The sequence below is a fragment of the Erpetoichthys calabaricus genome, chromosome 3 (genome assembly GCF_900747795.2).
Source record: "Erpetoichthys calabaricus chromosome 3, fErpCal1.3, whole genome shotgun sequence".
In the NCBI taxonomy this organism is placed as follows: Eukaryota; Metazoa; Chordata; class Cladistia; order Polypteriformes; family Polypteridae; genus Erpetoichthys; species Erpetoichthys calabaricus.
In genome coordinates, this window is record NC_041396.2 from 81,790,013 (window position 1) to 81,812,781 (window position 22,769).

Here is a 22,769-nt window from a genome sequence, read left to right on the forward strand (position 1 = left end):
TGAGGAAACCAGATTTTCAGGGTTAACAGCACGTAGATGCTCTAACCTCCGTTCAAAGTGACGAGCATTCCCTGGGCGATCCCTTGGAGGCCGCAGAACAGTATAAGGAGCAGCAAATCCACAGTTTTTTCTCCAGGCGATTTGAGAACCCTCTAAACGTCTGGCTATAATCGTCAACGATTCAACATCATGACGAAGGAATTCATCTCGAAGAACTGCAGGTATCCCTGCCAGCAGTATATTCATGACAACCTTTTCCACAACGCGCTCCATCTCATTTCCCTTAAACCAGCAGTAAACTTTATGAATCAAATCTTGAATTTGCGCATGAATGAGTCCGTCTATGTTCAGTTTCCAATCATGAAGCGTAAAACCTTTAGACAAAAAGCTTGTAGTTTTTTGTAAAACAACCTGTCGCTTTAAGAAATCATAATCACTGAGTTTATCGCGAGGCACATTCCGTAAAGCAATTATGGCATCCCCAGACAAAAAAGGGGTGACGATGACAGCCCAGTTTCATTTGCCCCATCCCAGCAAAGTCGGCACATGTTCAAAAGCCAAAAGAAACATCTCTGGGTCATCGGACGGCCTCATCTTCGTCAGCACATCCTTGGAATTAGCAGGTAGAGTAGGAACCGGATCATCCTCCGGGTCGGGAGGAAGCGGGACATTTTGAGCAATCTGAAACAACCACTCGGCATTCAACCGTGCATTCATCTGTGCAACCACTCCTGGTACCACTTGTCATGCTTGGGTCACAGATTTACATAGAAGCACAGGAGGTTGTAGGGACAGGAACTTTATTCAAACACTGCAAATAAACACGTGTCTCTTTTTCAAAAGTTTAAACGTGCTCCTTGACAAGACGGAGATGACAGTTCCGTCTCACAATTAAAAGAATGCAAACATATCTTCCTCTTCAAAGGAATGTGTGTCAGGAGCAGGGAAGGTCAGAGAGAGAGAGAGAGAGAAAAGCAAACAAACAATCAACAATTAACAGGTGCTGCTCGGATCGCATGAAAGATCTGCTGCAAGTAAGCCCAGCAAGCAAGGGAGCAATGTGAAGGTAGTCTTTCAGCGTTTTTTTAACCTGTAGGGGTGCAATCAGCCCCCCAGCTCACAATATTCTGTATATTTTCCTCTTTTATTTGTCTGACAGGCACCCCTGATGGCAAAACAGATTCCCAGTATAAGTTAGTCAAATGCTGGGAAAGGTGCACACATGCAAGCCACATTTACACCGGCTCACTTCTCCTGCTGCTTGTGGTAGGTTCATTGTACACATGAAAATAAATTCATTTTTGAATGTAAGAAAAAAGTAATTATGTAAGTGTCACACTGCAAGCATAGATTAAACAAATATGTATTCAGTATTTACGTCACTAAAAACAAACTTGCAATTTCTACACATAATGACTCGATTTTTACTGACACTATAATTTATTGGCCAAGCTCTGGACTCTCCTCCAAAATGGTTGGAAGAAGCCAACAATTTTACCTGGACAGTTCAACTGAGATTCTAACTGTCCATTGAGTACTTCTTTCAAAAATGTTATGTTTAAAAAAATGAACTACAGTAAGTCACAGACTATCCACAGTCAACAACTAACAACTGAAAATCAATCGATGGCTTTTTTTTTGCATCACTTGAATTCAAATCTACAGTTTATGAAAGGTGTTGAGCAGCAACATGAGTGGGTTAATGAGTGTATTGTGATTGAGCAACAATAGCATTATCCATTTAAAAGCAAATCTATAACACAATAACCTGGGCAGAAAGTGAAAAGGTCTGAATACTTTCTTAATCTACTGTACATAAAAAAAGCTTTGGTGTAGGGTTTTATAGCCACATGCCTTTACTACCTCTAAAAACTAACCACAGTTTTAAATGATGGATAACGTTTTTGCTCTTTCTATCCTCATGTAAGATGTTTTAAAAATACTGTATATATCACGTATGTTTAATATGGAAAAGCATGCCATTACAAAAGGTAAATAAATGACTTGAACCTCCTTCTACTGTAAAGATGTATTAGGAAGGATGTTCTTATCAACATGTGTCCGGGTCATGCAGCCAGAGCTCCTCGGTAGTGTATACTGAGCTGCTTCCAGTTTGTTATTGTCATTGAGGCTCCAGTGCCTTTTTGTGTGAGAAGCTGTCTAGTAATTCTTACCACAAGGTGCTGCCATTGTCCTGTTGCATGCACAGCAGGGAAACCTGCAGATGCTAACAAGGTTTCTGAAGAAAACAAGCATACCAGCCTCCCACCGCCTCCTCTTGACACCAACATACACACATCAGGCCAGGCATTTAAACCTCCTAAATTACCCCCTTGTCAGAATGGCCCCTTTGTTCTATGTGGAAGCCTTCTTCGTAAATACAACGCATGGCAAGTGAGCATCAGATGGTTGCATTTGGTTTTAGACAGAGCTTAAAGACTGGATGCTTGGGTGCATTTATTCTTGTGGACTGCTTGCTAATCCCTTCAATAGTGTCACAACATTCTGCATTTTGTTTGTTTCCAAAAAAAGAGGAAGCTGTCTTCTAGATTTATGAATGAGGAAAGCTTTTGATTTTTAATAATCCGGTCACTTCTTTCTCAGATTTGAACTGAGGTAACTCTGAGACATTGGTGGATAAGACGCATTCAGATATGTAAGAAAGGAAGACAGCATACCTGCAATAAAGAGTAATGAACGCAAGATGTGCTAAGAGGGCAGACATGAGACCAGAAGAGAAAGAATGAATGTTGGATGAGGATTTTACATTTTATAAAACACCCATTGCATTGAAATAAAATAGTCATTCGTGAAGGAAGTTCAAAAAAAGAAAGCACTGAAACAAGATTCCAGAAGTTTGGCATAATTTCCAGGTCTGTTGTGGCTGAAGTAGCATTACCTACAGGTTAATATAAGTATAAAGAATTATTTAAACATGTCCATAGTCAAAAAGCTAATCCACAAACAGGGAATACTGTATATGGTAAACGAACAACATACAGTGGGGAACTCCAAAAAAGTAGTTACTATATAGGTAGAAAGGTAATAAAAATGAATGTAAAGAAGAACCAAAACACTAAGGAAACTTGAAAATCTAAATGAAGCCAAAGGCATGATTAAAACAAAGCTGTATGCAGTGGCTGTTGAAAAATAAAATAAAAAAATAAAATATGTAAATACAGAAAGGATATGTTTGGTATTTTTTAAGTGAAACTTATTTTTTCACTATCATGCTATACATTATAGTCAGTCTGATTTACAGTAACCACAGGTTTATCACTGATGGTTTTGTCCCACCTCGGTTTGAAATTATGCCCTCTAAATACACACAGGGCAGCACGGTGGAGCAGTGGTAGCGCTGCTGCCTTGCAGTAAGGAGACCTGGGTTTGCTTCTCAGGTCCTCCCTGTGTGGAGTTTGCAAGTTCTCCCCGTGTCTGTGTGGGTTTCCTCCGGGTGCTCCGGTTTCCTCCCACAGTCCAAAGACATGCAGGTTAGGTGCATTGGCGGTCCTAAATTGTCCCTAGTGTGTGCTTGGTGTGTGTGTGTGCCCTGAGGTGGGCTAGCGCCCTGCCCGAGATTTGTTCCTGCCTTGCGCCCTGTACTGGCTGGGATTGGCTCCAGCAGACCCCCGTGACCCTGTGTTAGGATATAGTGGGTTGGACAATGACTGACTAACTGACTAAATACGCACAAGAAACAACATGCACAAGCTGATGCTGCTGAGGCATGGTGTATCCAGGTTCAGCCAAATCTCAGTCCTACCGTATCAGCCCTTGTGCATGCAATTGTTCTTTTGCTTTAATATAAGACTGAGTGTCTCTGGTTTTTGCACATCTGTTGGGATTCCTGGAACCATATACCTGCAGATAAGGCAGGCCAGCGTGTAATTTACCTTGGGAAACTGTTTTGTAAAATGAAGCATTTCATTCTAAATTTTAAAAGACACAGTGTCTGTTCTTATGTTTTAAAATGGTGTCCATGGGACAGTGATGCAAATGTGGAAAAAAAGCCTTAAAACTTAGTGAATATCCCATTTTCATGAGAAAAATGCTTTACAGTATTGATCAGCATACTGTAAAGCATACTATAGATGATGCTTTATGAAAATACAATGTATATTTTTGTGAGATTCTGCCATTTCAAAGAAAGTCCAGCTATGTTCTTCTCCTCATTGCCTGTGTTCCTCCATGGCAACTTTTCAGCCCAGTACATGGATCTTTAATGCTGCGATTGTCATTTCTGCTGAGATTTATTTGAATTAGAAATCACCTACTGTAACCTGGATATAATAATTTATTTTTATCAGCCTTTGCGAAATTTTTGGCTTTGTGACATACATGTCACATTTCTGTTGTTTATTTTTATTGTGATCTTTTTCTGAAAAGTTGATTTTGGCTAACATCTTGTTTCTATTGTTTATGTGACACCAATGGAAGCATCATGTGGCTTCAATTGGCATATTAATGATGGTGTGACACTATAAGACTTTTAGTATTTACAATCCTCAATGGATACAATAATGTTTCTCATTTCTAGTTCCTGGTGCTAGGTTGATTTTTGGTTTTCTGACTCTTACCTATGTCCTTGACTTTGATTTTTTGTCTTGCCCCTTGGCTTGCATGTTCTTGTTCCATTCTGAATTCCTGGTTACAACTAAGTTTCTTGTCCATGACTATGTCTTGTTTCCAGCACCATATCCTGGGGCCTAATGTATAACGTTGTGCGTAGAATTCACAGTAAAGCATGGCGTACGGACAAAAACAGAAATGTGTGTACGCACAAAAAAATCCAGATGCATAAATCTGTGTGTACCCCAACTTCCATGTTCTTCCGGTCAGCGTGAAATGCAACGTGGGTGCACACGCCTGCCGCCCCACCCTGACTCCTCCTAGAATTATGCCTCTTTGAATATGCAAATGAAAATAAATAGCCCCTTAAGTTCAGCATTCTGTGAAAAGACAATGGCAAAAGGTTGGGGGAAAAAGAATTTCAGTGAATACTATTTGTTGGTTTAAGCAGTGGTATAAATAATGGAAGTTGTTTGAGTGACATAGAGTGGTGGAGAAACTCGAAAGTTCAAGTTCAGAAAGTCGCACAATACCCGAAATAAATAAGAAGTGGTCAGATATCAAAGTCGCTGTGAAAAGGTGAGTCGTACCCCACCATCTGAGTGTCATATGGAAGGGTATTAGAGTACAGAGAAAAGAAAAAAAATTATGGACACAGTGGACAAAAAGGTGAAAATGTCAACTTTAATCTCTAAATTTACACTATATTCATATAGTTTATTTTGTCATTAAAGTAGAATGTTATAAACTTCATCTTAAAATCGCTTAATTTACTAGTGTTTTGTCTTGGTAGAGAAATATATATCTTGCTGTACTTTCCCCTATTGTACATATTATTAATATGTAGCCTCTGTCAGAACGCCTCAAATCTCACAGACTTACCACTGTTTATAAGGTATTATAGTATATAACCTCTCCCCACCTTCCCTCCTACATCTATAACCTCAGGCAATTAGGTGTAGTAAAAGACAAGCAGGAGTTAAGTTGCAATTTTAACAATGTATTATTGATAATATTCATAAATAATAACAATATGCAAAGTACATTTGAATATTGGCAACCATACAACCTGATTAAATGGTGATGTGTAGTTTCAGGCGGCACACAGACTTGTTAGTTACTTAAAAATGTCTCTAGTTAAGGCATCATTGGTGGTCAGCTTTCTTCAGAACAGGCTGCATGCCTGTCTCAATATGGCTGCCGAGCTGTGCTCCTTCATTGTGTTGTCTTTTTTAGTTCATGGTGTGATGGTCTTCATCAGTTTGGTAAGAGAGAGAGAGAGAGAGAGTGAGGGAGTGAGCAAATTTATAGATGTTCTGTCCAACCCCTAGAGCCAATAGGACGTCATGGTACTTAAAGGCTTCTGATACAAGCCAGTTCCAAACAGCCATACTTCAGACCATTGGGGCAAAGAACATCTTAACAGCTGCCATCCCCCAAAACCATATGTTAAGGTAAAGCTTGGTAGTTAGGCAGCCTGGCTTTGTGTGGGAGTTGAGAGACTTCACCAAACTTGTTTCAGGTACTTCCCCCAAATCCTGCCGTAAAATTCAAAGAGACTCAGTTCTGGTCGGGGTGTGGGTATGGGGGGTTGTAAACATGAATGCTTTTCACTAATGTAACAGTAATATTACATTACTTTGTCTAAGTTACAAATAAAGACATATAAAATATTTATCAACTTGTATGCAAAATCCCACATCACAACTAGCTTCTGAAATCCCATTATTACTAAAGTAGCATGTTGAATGCTTCGTATTCTATGTGTTCTTCTATGTACACTATGTGTGAGAATCACTACGTGCATCTTAAATGGGCTTTCTCTTACTCCGACAGGACACGGAATACATTATATTCATGATATTACAGCTCCCTGAACAATTTAAATACTAAGATGTATACTTGATGTTTTCAGGATGATAGGAATTATGGCATGTATTAAACATGAATGCACGATGGCACAGTGGTAGTGACGAGCTGGCGCCCCATCCAGAGATTGTTCCTGCCTCCTGCAAGATGCTTGCTGTGCCGTGTGTGACCCTCGATAAAATAATTTATTGCAGCAGTACTGTCTCTTTCAAACATACTAACTCCCAATTCCTGCCCTTCCATTTCTTTCATCAAGTAACCAATCGCTACACAAACTCTGTAATAAATTCCAAGCCATCTGTACGCTTAGAACGCTGATTCTTCAAAAAATTTAAGGAACATTGAAATATCTTTGTAGTTCATGTTTAATTATTCTATCCATCTATCCATCCAGGGTCGCACCAGTCCCAGGAAGAATACAGCGTGAGGCAGGAACAATCCCTGAACGGGGCGCCACATCATCGCTACTGCTACACCACCGTGCCCACACATTTAGTTATTAACAGTATACATTAATTAAATTAAGTTAAAAATGTATCAGTATAATATAAAATACATACTTTACTGCATTTCATCTTAAAAATAATATCAAGAGCTCCAAGAAGATAGCACTTGGAAATCTAAATCGACTTAGAAGCCAGTTGTCATCATATGTAAATATGCCCTTTCTTCTATTGAATTGAATTGAATTCTTTTACTGTTATTGTATGGCACAATGAGATTCAAGATGAAAATCCTCCATAAATTTATTTTCCTATAAAATGATACAATAACAACAATAATAATAATAATAATAATAATTCAATAAAAAATGAAAGCATAAGTGGCTCAGGCTGTGCAATATTACAACTGTAGTGCAAGTTTACAGTGAGGTAATTGTACTTATAAGTTCAAATACTGATTGAGTGTGCTTATTGCTTTTGGGATGAAACTGTTTCTGAACCGCGAGGTACGTACAGGAAAGGCTCTGAAGTATTTGCCGAATGGGAGAAGTTCAAATAGACTGTGCCCATGGCTAAGGCACCGTGTGCTAGATGCTGTATCCTGATAATTCTCTCTGCCCTTGACACAATCTGCCGTAGAGCTTTCCGATCAGCTGCTGTACTGCTTTGATTCTATAATAAGATACAGTGGGTTAAAATACTCTGAGTGGTGCACTGAGAGTAACAAAGCTAAAGCAGCTATGGTATTTGAAATAGTTTGCTCATTTTGTGTGCCATTATTTTGTTACAGGCTGATTACAATCAGATGCCTTAAACTAATAAACGATATGCAGTGTAATAATTGGGAAGGTTTGGGGCAGCCACCCATATAATATTTCCCGGCTGCAAAATTGATTAAAGAGAACAGACATGTTCACACAACTGAGTCCAAAACAGAACTGATCATTGTCTTAAGATGGCGGCTTTTAAATGCTCGCAGAGGATGTGATGTCATCAGGACCGAAACCAGAAGTGATGTCGTTGGTTTCCCCAGAACCAGACGAGATTTCGCGAGAATGGTCTGCAAGGACTTGAGAGAGAGAATTAGTACCCTTCGCCACCCCCTGGTCTGGCGTGGAATTACATTTATTCAGGCCCTTTAGTTGTCCCCTAAACACGCGTGTGAGACAGCGGTTAATTTCAGTGTATTTGATAAAGCCGCGTCAGGGATGTGAATCTAAAAAAGAAAGGGAAACCACACAGGACTAGTAGCACTGCTTTGACTCTTGGTGCCGCCAGTTTGCATTACCGAGCCAAAAAGTTGTGTATGCTATGGATTGAGCTGAAGTGAGAATGCGCGTGGCTTTACACCAAGTTTAGTTTTTACACATCTTAATGTGAGTTTGGAAATGGGTGTACACAACATTTCTGTGCGTACGCACCATTTATACATGAGGCCCCAGGTCTTTTGCTGCCCACAATAATCCTTGGACGATTAGTTTATACCTTAACAATCTTCATTTGTTTGGGAGTGTGGGAGGAAAAACAAGCTTCACTCAGGGAGAACATGCACACTCCGCACAAAAAAACAAAGACTGGGTATGACTCAGGATGCTAGATCTGTGAAGCAGCAGCATTGGCATGGCTCCCTGCATACAAGCAACTCATCTCTACAGTTTTCAGTGAGCTAGCTAGGAAGTGTTATTTCCATTACTAAGATAATACAGCTCCATTTTTATTTCATTATTTATATAGAAACTCTACCTTCAAGGATATCTGTGAACAAACAACTGAATGGGAATGTGTCCTAAGTCTGGGAAAAACACAAAAAAAAAATCAGAGGTAAAATTAATTCCTTTTCTTGTTAGAAGTAGACCTAATAAAATATTGATGTCTGATGCTACTCCATCATATACCTACAAACAGTAGGTAAGTAACTGCTATTGATGGGAGGAGCCAGGGTAGAAGACCGGCAGTAGGAAGGACTGATGGCAGAGTCCCAGCCTGTACCTGACAGAGCTGAGTTAGTCACCACAAGCTGCTGCCATTGTCAGTATGTAGAGACACCAGAGAAGCTTGATAGGTACATCATGGTTACACTGTAATTAGTGACATTTAATAACAATCAATAACAGTCTCTGAATGACTACTGATAAATGTAATGTACAGTATTCTTATTGGTGTTGGTTTCCTGCAGACAGTCCAGTTTCATCTTATGTTCAATTGGATACTCGCTGGTAGTCTGACAGTTTTAAATTCTCCTAGTATGACTTGGTACTGTATGTATCTTTTAATGAACTTGTTCTTGTTTTTTGCCCAGTAAGGCTTTTCTGGTTTCTGGTTCTGTACATTCTCCATTCATTCTTTTGAAGATTGATGCACACTGCTGACAAAGAAAGATATCGTTAATTAATATAACCTAGTCTCTCCGACTAAATCAGCATGCAAATCGAGCTCACACTGAATCCAGGATGCATCAGATTTTAGCAAACACACGAAGATGAGGCCCTATTTTCACTACCATCATTCCTTACCCCATATTTGAAGGGGCAAATTGGAATATATTACAGTTTGCAGAGAAACAGAAATTAATTGTGCCACCAGACTGAGATTAAGTGTGTCTGAATGGGCTGAGTTTCTGCTGATAAAGTACTATGTAAAAGTGATATTAATGCTGATTTAATATAAGTAAGGAATGGGAAAGAGCTGTAGTGTTAAATATCATGTCAATAATCTAGAGATCTCACTTCCACAGGGGAGAATCAATACAGATTGTCTCATTTTACTAACTTTCTTACTGCCTCTGTCTCGTCCTCATCCAGATTGTGCCTGCTTGTATTTGGATGTTGCTGTGGCCCAGGCCACCTTTAATATTTTTGCTGGCCTAGGCAAAGCTGTAAATGGCACAACCGCCGTAAGGGCTATCAGTTGTATGACCCTTTGTATAACATATGAGTTTTATAAATGTAACTATTTTACCTTATTTTATTACCTATTCCATATAATATTGTGTTTCTAATGCGGTAATTTAAGTCAATTATGAAGTGAGTTATATATTCTGATTCATTTATTCATTTTATGTAGACTATACATTTTTTTATAACGACTTTTGCAATTTTTGGTAAATTATGACAAAGAAATCTAGAAGTTTGCTACACATATTAGCTAAGTAAATTTAAATTTAACTATCATACTAAAACATGGTATATTTTATTTACAAAATATGTAAACACTCATTTAATAGTAAATAAATATAATAATATAAAAGAATCAATAACTAAATTGTCTGATGGTAGTTTCATTTTACAAACAGAATACCAGTTTTAAAAAGTTAATAATAATAATAATAATAATAATAATAATAATAATAATAATAACGGTGAATATGTTTAAATAATGTTTTTTTAAATTATAAAAAAACAAATCAGTAACACTCAGAATTACTTTTTTCTTGATTTCATCTTTCTGAACTTTTAAATCCACTTTTATGGTCAGTTTGCTCTCTCCTCACAAGGCTTAGAATTATATGAATCATTAGGCCATATATATATATATATATATATATATATATATATATATATATATATATGGAAGAGAAGGTCTGTGATACGGTTTGCATATTTGCAGTTGGAGATCCACAAAGGGAGAAAAAACGAATCACGTATCATAAAATAGTTTTTATTCCTGAGCTTTCAACCCCTATCAGGGGTCTTCATCAGAGGATAATGCTTAGACTTACAAGAATCAAAGGCAATATATAGCAGCACATTCGGGGGGGGTGGGTGGAGGTGACTAAGTCCGTATGATCAAAAAGGGGGGGGGGGGTGTTTATCGTTAAATTAAAGTGCATATGTCCTTCTTAAGTTGGCATATGCTGGGTTTATGTCCAAGTGTCTGTTGATGGCATTTTCATCTGATAGCCAAGACTCGGCCAACTCTCTGGCGCTTTTTGTACTGGCCTTACATTTTACTTTCACGTTGTCCCAGTTGAATGTGTGTCCTGTCGATTTAGTATGTGCATATATCAAAGATAGTGCGTCCTTTCTTCTGACAGCGTTGCGATGTTCCTGTACACGTGTTGAAATTCTTTTTGACGTTTGTCCTATGTATACAGCTGAGCAAGAATTGCATGGAATACTATAAACTGCGTTTCGTGTTTCGGCTGTCGATTTCTTGTTTTTAGCATTAAACAGGACCATGCGCAGATTGTTGGTGGGTTTATGTGCTATTTTGATGCCCCACTTGGTCAGGGTGCGTGCCGTGCCTTCTGACACATTATGGTGGTATGGGAGTGAATGCCAGGTGGAGTGGGGGTTCTGATGTACGTCGCTTGTATGCTGATTCCTTTGGCGCCTGCTGTGTAGACTCCGATTAATGACTTAGTCACCTCCACCCACCCCCCACTGAATGTGTTGCTATATATTGCCTTTGATTCTTGTAAGTCTAAGCATTATCCTCTGATGAAGACCCCTGATAGGGGTTGAAAGCTCAGGAATAAAAACTATTTTATGATACGTGATTCGTTTTTTCTCCCTTTGTGGATCTCCAACTGCAATATATATATATATATATATATATATATATATATATATATATATATATATATATATATATACACTGCTCAAAAACATTAAGGGAACACTTAAATCACACATCAGATCTAGATGAACAAAATATTTAAGTGGAAAATCTTGACTTATTAAGGTATAATTTAGATCGAAACTCTATTGTTTTTTAATTAAATTGTGTCTTGTTTTATTTTCTCTGCTTCTTTTGTAACTGTTTTCAGTTTTCTCTGCACTTTAAAGCTTTCCTTTCTTTTTTTTTACTTCCTTCTGTTTTATAGCAGAATTAGGGATTCTTTTCCCTCTTTAACTGTTACTAAGGCTGTCTGCCCGCTGGCCTTACTGTATATCTTCAAGCTGTCAGATTGCCACAAATTATCAAACAATGAGAGACAGTCAAATGTGAGATATATTTTATTGTTAGTCTCCTGCTAGAGTCTGGCTTATTCTCAGCCATGTGACTCCAAATCAGTACTTCATTTACTGGGCAATGTAGCTTTGCTAGGCCTTATCGCCAAGAAATGACAGAAACTGAGAAACAAATGCCTTTTTACTTAAAATGTATCCTGTTAATTGTGCTCCTTTGTGGGGAATTCTGTTTCAGATAGCACATCTACAGCTCCATATTTGATAATTGTTCCTCTGAAAAATCCTGAGCATCAGAAAACAGCCTACCCTATAACATTACACATCAGCTCTAATTGAACATTATAAATACTGCTCCAGTATTTTTTAAATAAAGGGTCTTTAATAACACTCAAAAGTGCCCCACCTGGTTTGTTATGAGCAAGAGGTATCCAGTCTCACATCACCAGCAACCTAGGTCCTCAAGACTTATTATTACACCTTACTTGTCTCAGATATGGCAATTCTGAGTACTTCCCTCTCAGATCCGCCATTAGTGCACACATTTCACACACATTTGCTCTCCACTTGGAACTGTGACTCACAATCTCAGCAAAATGAACCATAACACACTTTCGATTCATTTTTAGTACCTTATTCATAAGCTGGCTGATAGTCACAGTAGCCTGGCAAAGTCTCAGTGGGAGAATTTTATCTGGAAATGCACAATATGGGTTGGTGTATCCAGCAGGGGGTGCATGCACCCTGGGAAGAAGTTTGTCAGAGATTGCAGCTATTACTAACCCAACAATATACATAAAAATAAATCTTTCCCTAGTGGTACTGAGATTATTCTACACAGAATAAAGAATCAGTAACACTAAAGAACATTATACTAGCTTCTGTTAATTTTGGATCAAGACTCACAAGAATATAATAATTGAAGGACAGTTATACTTGGCCAAAGCATGATCCTGTTGGGATTTCCTGCGATTGCCACTTGTCCAACTTCGAGACAGAGTGTGGGATAGCGTGTTGTCCTAGGCATGACCAGAAGCGATGTGTTCCATCCATCCGTAGGTGAGCTCTGCTGTTCTGGGCAATGTCTAAGCATTTATACATTTCCTACAGTTCAAGAGTCTGAAACATGATTATACAAGCTCCAAACATGGGTACATTCTGGTTTGCTGGTTCATCACTCACAGAAAATAGAGTAGCCACTTTAAACCAGAAATTGAACCTTTGGGTCACTGCACACTCCTTCTTTCCCAGAATATACTGCCATGGCAGCAAACAGTTGTTTGTTGCTTATCTTCTTGTCATATTGCTAACCTAGTGAATCTGACCCCTCTGTCAGTTTGCTTGCTTTGTACGTTATGTGAGAGACACATGTCTTTTCCTGTCAGCTGGCTTACCTAAATGTGACTAGTTTCTGTTCGTATGAATAAAATCAGATACAATGAAATAAACTTTACAGATCATAGTGACATACTTTAAATGTTGGCTACAGGTAGAAAATGTGACCTTTTTCCTGCCATTAAGAGCATCTGTCAGTATCGTTTTAACCGATTTCTAACCTCTCCATTTACCACATTTGTCAGTCGTTACAGAGGCACATTATATCATGTGGCATATTTGCATTCAATATTTTCTTATTAAGCACATTTTCACTTCCAAGCTTGCTATGCAGAAATTGTAAGTATAGTGATAAAAAAAGAAAAGAAGATATGCTGTATATACAAAAACATAATGTTCAAGCATGACAAAAGAAATGTCATGAAATTAATATAGTAAAGGTCAGACTGATAACAGTATTCTAAGTATTCCTTGGGCCACTCACATAATGAGATAAACTTAGAAGAATGGGAGAAAATAACTGGTCTGGCACTCTCTGCTTACACTCTGTGGAGTGGGGAGTTTGCAGGGAAACTCAGTGTCATTGGGGGACGTTGCTCAGGAGCACCATTAGATCTTTGAATGGTGGACGACATGGAGATATTCCAAGTAACAACACCATTTATATTTAGCAAAAGGTGCTACCTGTACAGACTTTGGTCAGCAAAAACTCTGTTATTAACACTCGTATTCCAATGCCACACCAAAAAAGGGTGTTGGTTAGTACAAATAATCTGGTATTTGCTAACAAATTCAGGAATAGCAGGGGCTGCTAGGAGGACCTTCTCAAAGGGCCCATCACGTCTTTTAAAAATGCACAAGGCAATTGGGAAGTAATTAAGGCCTCAGACTTGAAGGTTTTTCCATCAAGTTCATAGGAAGCTTAGATATGGGAGGTGGCAAGGGCTCAACTTGTTATAATCAGTTTTATTTTTTGTGACATTTTTCATTTATGGTGGATCGGTGTCTGTTTTTGTCTTGTTTTTGTCTGTTTGTAAAATGAATATTAAAGTGCAATATAAATAAAATTTATTATTATTATTATTATTATTGGTGAGCCCAAATCTAATATTTAATTTATCATTTTTATCATGGTTATATACTGGAACACTTTGAAAATACATCAGATCTCAATGGGAAAAAAAATCCTGCTGGATTTCTATACTGATATGGACTGGGTAATGTGTTAGGAATGAAAGGATGCCACATCATTTGATAAAAATGAAAATTATCAACCTACAGAGGGCTGAATTCAAAGCCACCCCAAAGATCAAAGTGAAAAAATAATACGGCAGGCTAGTCCATTTTGCCAAAATTTCATTGCAGCAACTCAAAATCGTACTCAGCAGTTTGTATGGCCCCCATGTGCTTGTATGCATGCCTGACAATGTCGGGGCATTCTTCTAATGAAACGATGGATGGTGTCCTGGTGGATCTCCTCCCAGATCTGGACTAGGGCATCACTGAGCTCCTGGACAATCTAAGGTGCAACCTGGCGGCGTCGGATGGACCAAAACATAATATCCCAGAAGTGTTCTATTGGATTTAGGTCAGATGAGCATGGGGGCCAGTCAATTGTATCAATTCCTTCATCTTCCAGGAACTGCCTGCATACTCTCGCCACATGAGGCTGGGCATTGTCATGCACCAGGAGGAACCCAGGACCCACTGCACCAGAATAGGGTCTGACAATGGGTCCAAGGATTTCATCCCGATACTTAATGGCAGTCAAGGTGCCGTTGTCTAGCCTGTAGAGGTCTCTGTGTCTCCCCATGGATGAGCCTCCTCAGACCATCACTAACCCACTACCAAACCAGTCATGCTGAATGATGTTACAGGCAGCATAACATTCTCAACGGCTTCTTCAGACCCTTTCACATCTGTCACATGTGCTCAGGGTGAACCTGCTCTCATCTTTGAAAAGGACAAGGTGCCAGTGGTGGACCTGCCAATTCTGGTATACTATGGCAAATGCCAATAGAGCTCCATGGTGCCAGGCAGTGAGCACAGGGCCCACTAGAGGACGTCAGGCTCTCAGGCCACCCTCATGAAGTCTGTTTCGGATTGTTTGGTCAGAGACATTCACACTAGTGGTCTGCTGGAGGTCGTTTTGTAGGGCTCTGGCAGTGCTCATCCTGTTCCTCCTTGCCCAAAGGAGCATATACTGGTCCAATGATGGGTTAATGACCTTCTACTGCTCTGTCCAGCTCTCATGGAGTAACTGCCTGTCTCCTGGAAAATCCTCATTACCCTTGAGACTGTGCTGGGAGACACAGCAAACCTTCTGGCAATGGCACGTATTGATGTGCCATCCTGGAGAAGTTGGACTACCTATGTAACCTCTGTATGGTCCAGGTATCACCTCATGCAACCAGTAGTGACACTGACCATAGCCAAATGCAAAACTAGTGAAAAACAGAAAAGATGAGGAGGGAATATGTCAGTGGCCTCCACTTGTTAAACCATTTCTGTTTTGGGGGTCGTCTCATTTCATTGACACCAAAACAGCTGAAACTGATTAACAACCCCATCTGCTACTTAACTGACCAAATCAATATCCCAGATGTTTCATTGACTTGATGCTATACTCTGATTAAAAAGTGTTCCTTTTTTTTTGAGCAGTGTATTTAATTTACATTTTATCTTCACATCATTATTGTTTCCTACAGTTCCCACTGTTTGTGGAGATTTTGTATACAGTTGCTATGTTGTTGCTATCGAGGGATTGTTGAAAGTGTATGGCGCGTGACGTCATCAATGTGACTACATAAAGGTTTACACTGTGCACTTCCTGGTTATTCAGGGTTGAGGACAGAAACTACAAGTTTTGGCATTTGTGACTTTTTTGTTGCAACTTCTTTATGAAGATTTTATTTCTATAAAATTCTATGATTTTTGGTTTTGGTTTTTTAGCTTGATAAACAATTGGATTGACCTTTGACTAATATTTCATTTTCTGGCCCCTTATACTTTGCAAAATGACTCTTGATTCACCTTGGAAATGAACAACTGATAGAAGTAGTTGAACCTCAGAAGTGAGAAGGAGAGTGATTTTTTTGTTGTTACTGTACTTTGGTTTCAGGAACAGCTCTCTAACACACCCGCTAAAACCCACAATTGGCACAGCCAGCAGGATTTCCTGGCTTCTGGAAAGGCAAAATCTCAAACAAAAATTCAGGATAAAAAAGAGCAAAAGGGCACCATTCAAAAAAAGCCTTCCAAGCAAAAGTAATAACTACAAAAGAGGCTAAGTAAAGCATAGCACAATAGCACAAGGATCAAAAGTTAGTACAATGATTTTTACAGTCAATAAGACAGCAATTTGTGGAAAAACAGAAATGAAAACCTGGACATGGTTCCATGAAAAAGAGAAGCCCAATATATCCAATCCACCATCTGGTGATGGCTTAATAATTTCTATCACCAAGCAAGCAAGACTGAAAACATGACAAAGTAGCAGCAGAAGCAGTAGTATTGCCATCTGTACAGAGTACAGTAAAAATGTTACTTGTATGTTCGACCAACATGCCCCCAGATTCCAGCCCCATAATAACTTAGATTTTTTAAAAGACTTGTATTTTTTGAAAATACAATTCAGCTTAATTGATGTACTCCTTACTCCTGTTTCCATACTGCTTTCCTGAATATGTCCATCATATAAAAGACAAGTCCCTCGGTGTGGACAGAGGCAAGGTAAGACAGACACTTGTTGCAAAGCTGTTCTTAGGTCATCATACCCCTGGTACTTTGCACATTTAAAAAGAGACAGGACAGCCATCATATAAGTCAGCTTGTATTTCTTGGCTGAGTAATTGCCATTTCCTCTAGATATGACAAATCATTCTTTGATTTTATTGGTGTTTTTGCTCATGCATTGATGAAGAATGAAGCTAGCTGTGAAAACTAATGTGAATTGTAGGACTCATAGATCATCAACCTTTTGAATGTACTTTATGGCCCTCCTCCTTATTCAGCCTTGCACTCAGATGAGAGCTGGACTTTGCTATAGCTTGTTAACCTTGTATAATAATAGATGAGCACAGGTTCAGATGTTGGGATGCCAACCTGGTAATCCCTGTTTAAGTGAAAAGAGATAGATAGATAGATAGATAGATAGATAGATAGATAGATAGATAGATAGATAGATAGATAGATAGATAGATAGATAGATAGATAGATAGATAGATAGATAGATAGATAGATAGACTTTATTTTTTATAAGGAGAAATTAAAACTTTACAGAAGCCTAAGAGAGGAAAAATATATATAAATATAACAAATACAGGTAGTCCCCAGGTTACGGACATCCGATTTACAACATACGAACGGGGCCGCAGCTGCGATGCATGCGCCTCAGTAACTGCCGCTCCGTCATCTACAGCCTGCAAACGCTGCAAGCGGAGGCTGGACAGAGGCTGGAGGGGGCGATTTCACTGCTCGCACAGTGTAGTGTCCCTCAGGTGGCTCCCAGCAGCAAGCGGTTTCACTGCCCACCCACCGCACACGGCTGCCCCGTTCGTTCTAGGTGCGCGGCTGGTAATGCTGCAAGCGGTGATTCGGTTGTGGCTGAATGGGGTGGCGGTGGGTAGCATTGTAGCGTGCCTCGGATGGCTGCGTGTTGAATGGGTGCGGGGGTGTTGCTTACGCTGCAGGCAGCATACTGTAGTGGAGGTGACTGTGAGGTGGGCTGGTGATGAACCGCCCCTCGCTGCCCCCATTCTTTCTCAATAGCAAGCCTGCTTGTACTGTTACGCACATAGCAGGAAGTTGTCTTTCGTCAGTACAGGGTGGTCCAGATCTAATTATGCAGATCCAGATCATCTGGATGACTTTGATTTATGCAGGGATGATTCCAGTTCTGCGTGAAGGCGATTCTTCATGTTGTCAGTTCGCACACTTCTCGATGGTCTGGGATTTTTCGGGTGATTTTCTATGTAATAAACTGAATAAGTTATAGCGTAATGAAAATTGCATAATTAGATCTGGACCACCCTATACATCAGACGTGTTGATGACTGGTGCCTTCCTGCTGTGATAGCTGTACAGTGCTGTGCAGAAGAGCTCATCCATCTTAACCTTTTGTCTTCACCCTTCAACAATTTTCACCATTGAAAATAAAGTAGAAATAATAAAAAGGTCAGAATGAGGTGAAACTCCATCATTCATTGGCAGAGCACTTGGTTACAGTCGGTCAACAATAGCATTTGTTAAAATAATGTACCTGTTCCTACTTACACCTGCAGTCCCTATCTCGTACGTAACCCGGGGACTGCCTGTATACAACAACACTCCAAGCATGCATCAGAACATCTGGTTTGAATATTGGAGAGCTGCTGCTATCAATATCAGGCTTATAGTTGGCAATAAGATGGTCAGATCTGTCCAGATGTACATTTAAACGCAATGACATTTGAATAGAGCAGGTCCAGCTTGCTATGTCCATGAAAGGAACATGCCATTAGAAGTTTGTTTCATCCAAAGTTACCTGGTTGAAGTCACCAGCATTCTGAATGACTCATCTTTACAGTATTGATAACAGAGTGAATTATTTCTGTTGCTGAGTTTAAAAACAATTATCAATATAATGATGCAATCTCTCCTAGTCTAGATCACGCACATCAACTTTAATTGTAAAGTGCTCATGTTTTATGTTTCTCATTCATATAAGATAAGCATAAATTGTACAAAGCACATCTCAGCATCTGTAGTTAGCAATTAAAAAGTATTCTAAGCTAGAGACTACTACTCACTAGGCTAGAGACCCACTACTCTCCCTTGTACGCAGGTCAAAAGAATACTCCATCTTCTATTGGGCTGCAAATGCACCCAAGCCTAGATGGGATGGGGCTTGTGAGGTTTGTGGGGCCATCATCAGGTATCTTCTGGCTGCAGCCTTTTGAAGTTGTGCACACAGAGATAAGGCTGTTAGCAACTGTTCCACTCTCTCATCCTGTAGTGGCATTGCTTACCTTATTTGAGCCTTGAAGGCACCTCCATGCACATGTGTATGACACCACATAACAACTCGTTATTGAGTTGGAAGAAGTACTGTATTCTCCTGTTTTCATTCTTATTCCACCATCTCTAAATTTTCTGTTAAGCTAAGCAATAATATAAATCCCTCTCAAAAAGTAAGCTACAGTAAAACCTAATTAAACCCGAGGTCATCTCTAGCATTAGAGGATCTGTCATGTTTATCTTTTTTCTTCTTAGCACTGGGATTCTACCTTCCACACTCATCTTCCTCGATTAGCAAGCAAAGCTAATGAATGAACAAATAAACAAAAGTCAAATATTTACTTAATTGCCATCAATATGAAATGAATACTTTTATGAATGGCATATAAGTATGAACATTCATGTTTTCCATACTATTTACATCTTTCTATTTTCAAACCCACTTGATCCTGACAGAACTAGATTCAAGGAAGGAACCTGGGATAGAGTCTATCATTCATCACTCTTATTCATGTGAGCCAGTATCAACTTACCAATTACCTTTATTACCAATTAAACTAACACACACATCCTTGGCATATGGTAGAGAACTTTTTCATAAGTAAAGAAGTGCAGGCCAAATGGAATGTGTCATGTGGGACCTTACTCTTGTATCTTGTAAGCTAGAATGAAATAGTCTGACATGAGCAAGAAATGGTTGCAGCACCCACACCTTCTTCATCAGATGGGTTTCAACATTTTTAATGCCAAGGGAAGGTGAGCTGAGGCAAATTTAGTGTACACTGTAGATGTATAAAAATCCTGAGGAAACATCTTACATCCTTCATAAATGCATCAAGTCATTCTAATAATAAGTTAAAAATTCTAAGCGGAGTCTAAATATCTGTAACTCATCATTTTCTTAATAAGTAAGATTTGCATAAACAAGACAAAGCAGCTTAATACTCTCCATTTCCTTCTTATGCTTTAGGCTTACATTTTGGATAAAAAAAATCTTTTTTATCTTTATAATAAGAATTATTCTTCTAAAATAAGTAACAAAAACTCACTTGGTTTATTTTCTGCAGTGCACCTCCCACCAGTTCCAGAATCAAATCCTTCTAACACCATGAATCTAAAAATACAAGGTGTTACTGTGAAGGAAGTAAACCTGGGGGAGTGATAGAGGCTAACAGAATGGATGCTGACAGCAGCATGTGCTTTATTGTACGTATGAATATTCACATGCTGTGCACACGTGATAAGAAGTGAGGAGAATGGATTCCATGTCTGAGAAAGGAGACAGAGAAATGTGTCTCAGAATTTCTCAGGTTATTCTATATTTTGTAGTTCCTGTAAAAGGCAGGCCATTCCCCTGAATGAAAGACCTATGGACGGCATGGCTGTCTGTCTATTTTCTGCATTTTTTTTGTTCTACTAAGATGGTATTTAGAATACAATTACACTCCTATACTCAGTCACTTCATGCCACCTCCAGATCACCTTGCATAGACATGTTATAAAGGTTTTGTTACCACAGTACATTGGAATGGCAAGAGTTACCTGGAACGTATGATGCGTCCAAGCTCTCCTCAGTGATACCAATGACCAAGGAGAAAGTGCAAACAAGTAACCCATGTGATAGAGTGAAAGAGACCAGGAAAGAGAGAAGATGAGCTGCAAGGTCTTCTTTACTTCCTAGTAAAAGCTGGCTGTCAACAGGAATTCCCATTGAGGAAGATACAGTCAGTGAAGTATCTATTAACATTTTTGTCTCCTTACTTTCAACTATACAATAAATTAAAAGATTCTCCATTTCTTTCATTCAATACCTTATAGTATAGTACAGTGACATTTCAATGCTAATCCCAGTGATACACAAACATGAGGTTAACAACAGTAGGGTACGGTATGGGGAACAATGACACAACTGATCGAGATTGCCAAATAAACCGATGGCAACAAAAACAATTACATTTCAATAATTAGGCCACCATAAGACATCTCTCTATATATAAAGTCCAATGTCTGTCTATCTGTCTGTATGTCTGTCCGCTTTTCATGAGAGAACTACTTAACGGATTTAGTTTTTTTCTAGAATTTACTTGAACATTTTTGTGACTTCTCTCATCGCGTTAAGTATCATAGTTCGCTTGCGGTACTGATTTATTTGTGCGAATCCGAGAGAGACGCAGCAGACCGAGGGGAGGAGAGTGGGGCCATCCTCACTCACGCTCCAGCCTCGGAGCGTGTACATTACCTCCACTTAGCTAGCGAACGACAGAACTACTTAATGGATTTTTTTTCGATATTTTGCTTGAACATTCCGGTTGATTCTCCGACTTCTCTCAATGCGCTAAGGATCATAGTTTGCTTGCTGGAGCGATATATTCGCACTAATCCGAGACAGAGGCTGTGGGCTGAGGAGAGGAGTAAGCGTGATGTCAGGAGTGGGGAGCCATGCTTGGAACTCCTCACTCATGTGCCAGCTTCCGTTTGAGTCAGTTTACCTCTGCGTTTTAAAGTGTACCTTCCCTGCTTCTTAGCTTATAGATTTTTAAAGTTGGTCCTGTTTCATTACCACATGGGTGGAGCCGTGGGGAGCAGCTAGTCTGAAATAAATGCCTTTCAAATATAAAAGCACAATGCGCATTAAGCATACAGGTTACCGTGTTTCATAGTGCTCTCTGTTGAATTGGTGTTACAGACTGCTTGACTGCTTGGTATTGTGGGTGCTTACATAACGATGTCTTACCTGCAGGTCAAGCCAATGACTGCATATGAGTTGAGAGATTATTGGTTCCTGGGATTTCTAGAAGTCCACTCCTTATAACCAAGTCCTTTTTGAAATCTCATTATTATTGTATACTACTTATTCCTCCAGTTCCAACAAAAAAAGTTGGCTGACTGGTGCTCATGTGGTCAAGATTTAGGTGGATGGTGATTGATGATGTAGGGTCCTTGTGTTTGATTTCAGGCTCTTCCTTTTAGGCTTGCAGTTTCTGATCCATTCTTTGTCCTGCTGCTGTCAAGTCTGATGGCTCTTCTGACTGCTTTCTTAATTCCCTTTTTCTGTACTTCTCCTCACAAGACTGAGTTAGGTGAATGGTGATTTTTTGTTTTAACTAGCTGTAATTTCTTATATGAGGTGTGACAATTTAATTCCTGGAATGAATCTGTAGAAATGTGTGTGAATTTGTTCACTAGCGGCTACCGTCACCTTCAAATTATTCTCCTTCCACAGCTATGCATTTAAGTAGACAATGTTACCATTGCAGGAAACATACCTGGAACTCTCCATCCATCCATCCATTGTCTCCCGCTTATCCGAGGTCGGGTCGCGGGGGCAGCAGCTTGAGCAGAGATGCCCAGACTTCCCTCTCCCCGGCCACTTCTTCTAGCTCTTCCGGGAGAATCCCAAGGCGTTCCCAGGCCAGTCGAGAGACATAGTCCCTCCAACGTGTCCTGGGTCTTCCCTGGGGCCTCCGCCCGGTTGGACGTGCCCGGAACACCTCACCAGGGAGGCGTCCAGGAGGCATCCTGATCAGATGCCCAAGCCACCTCATCTGACTCCTCTCGATGCGGAGGAGCAGCGGCTCTACTATGAGCCCCTCCCGGTTGACTGAGCTTCTCACCCTATCTTTAAGGGAAAGCCCAGACACCCTGC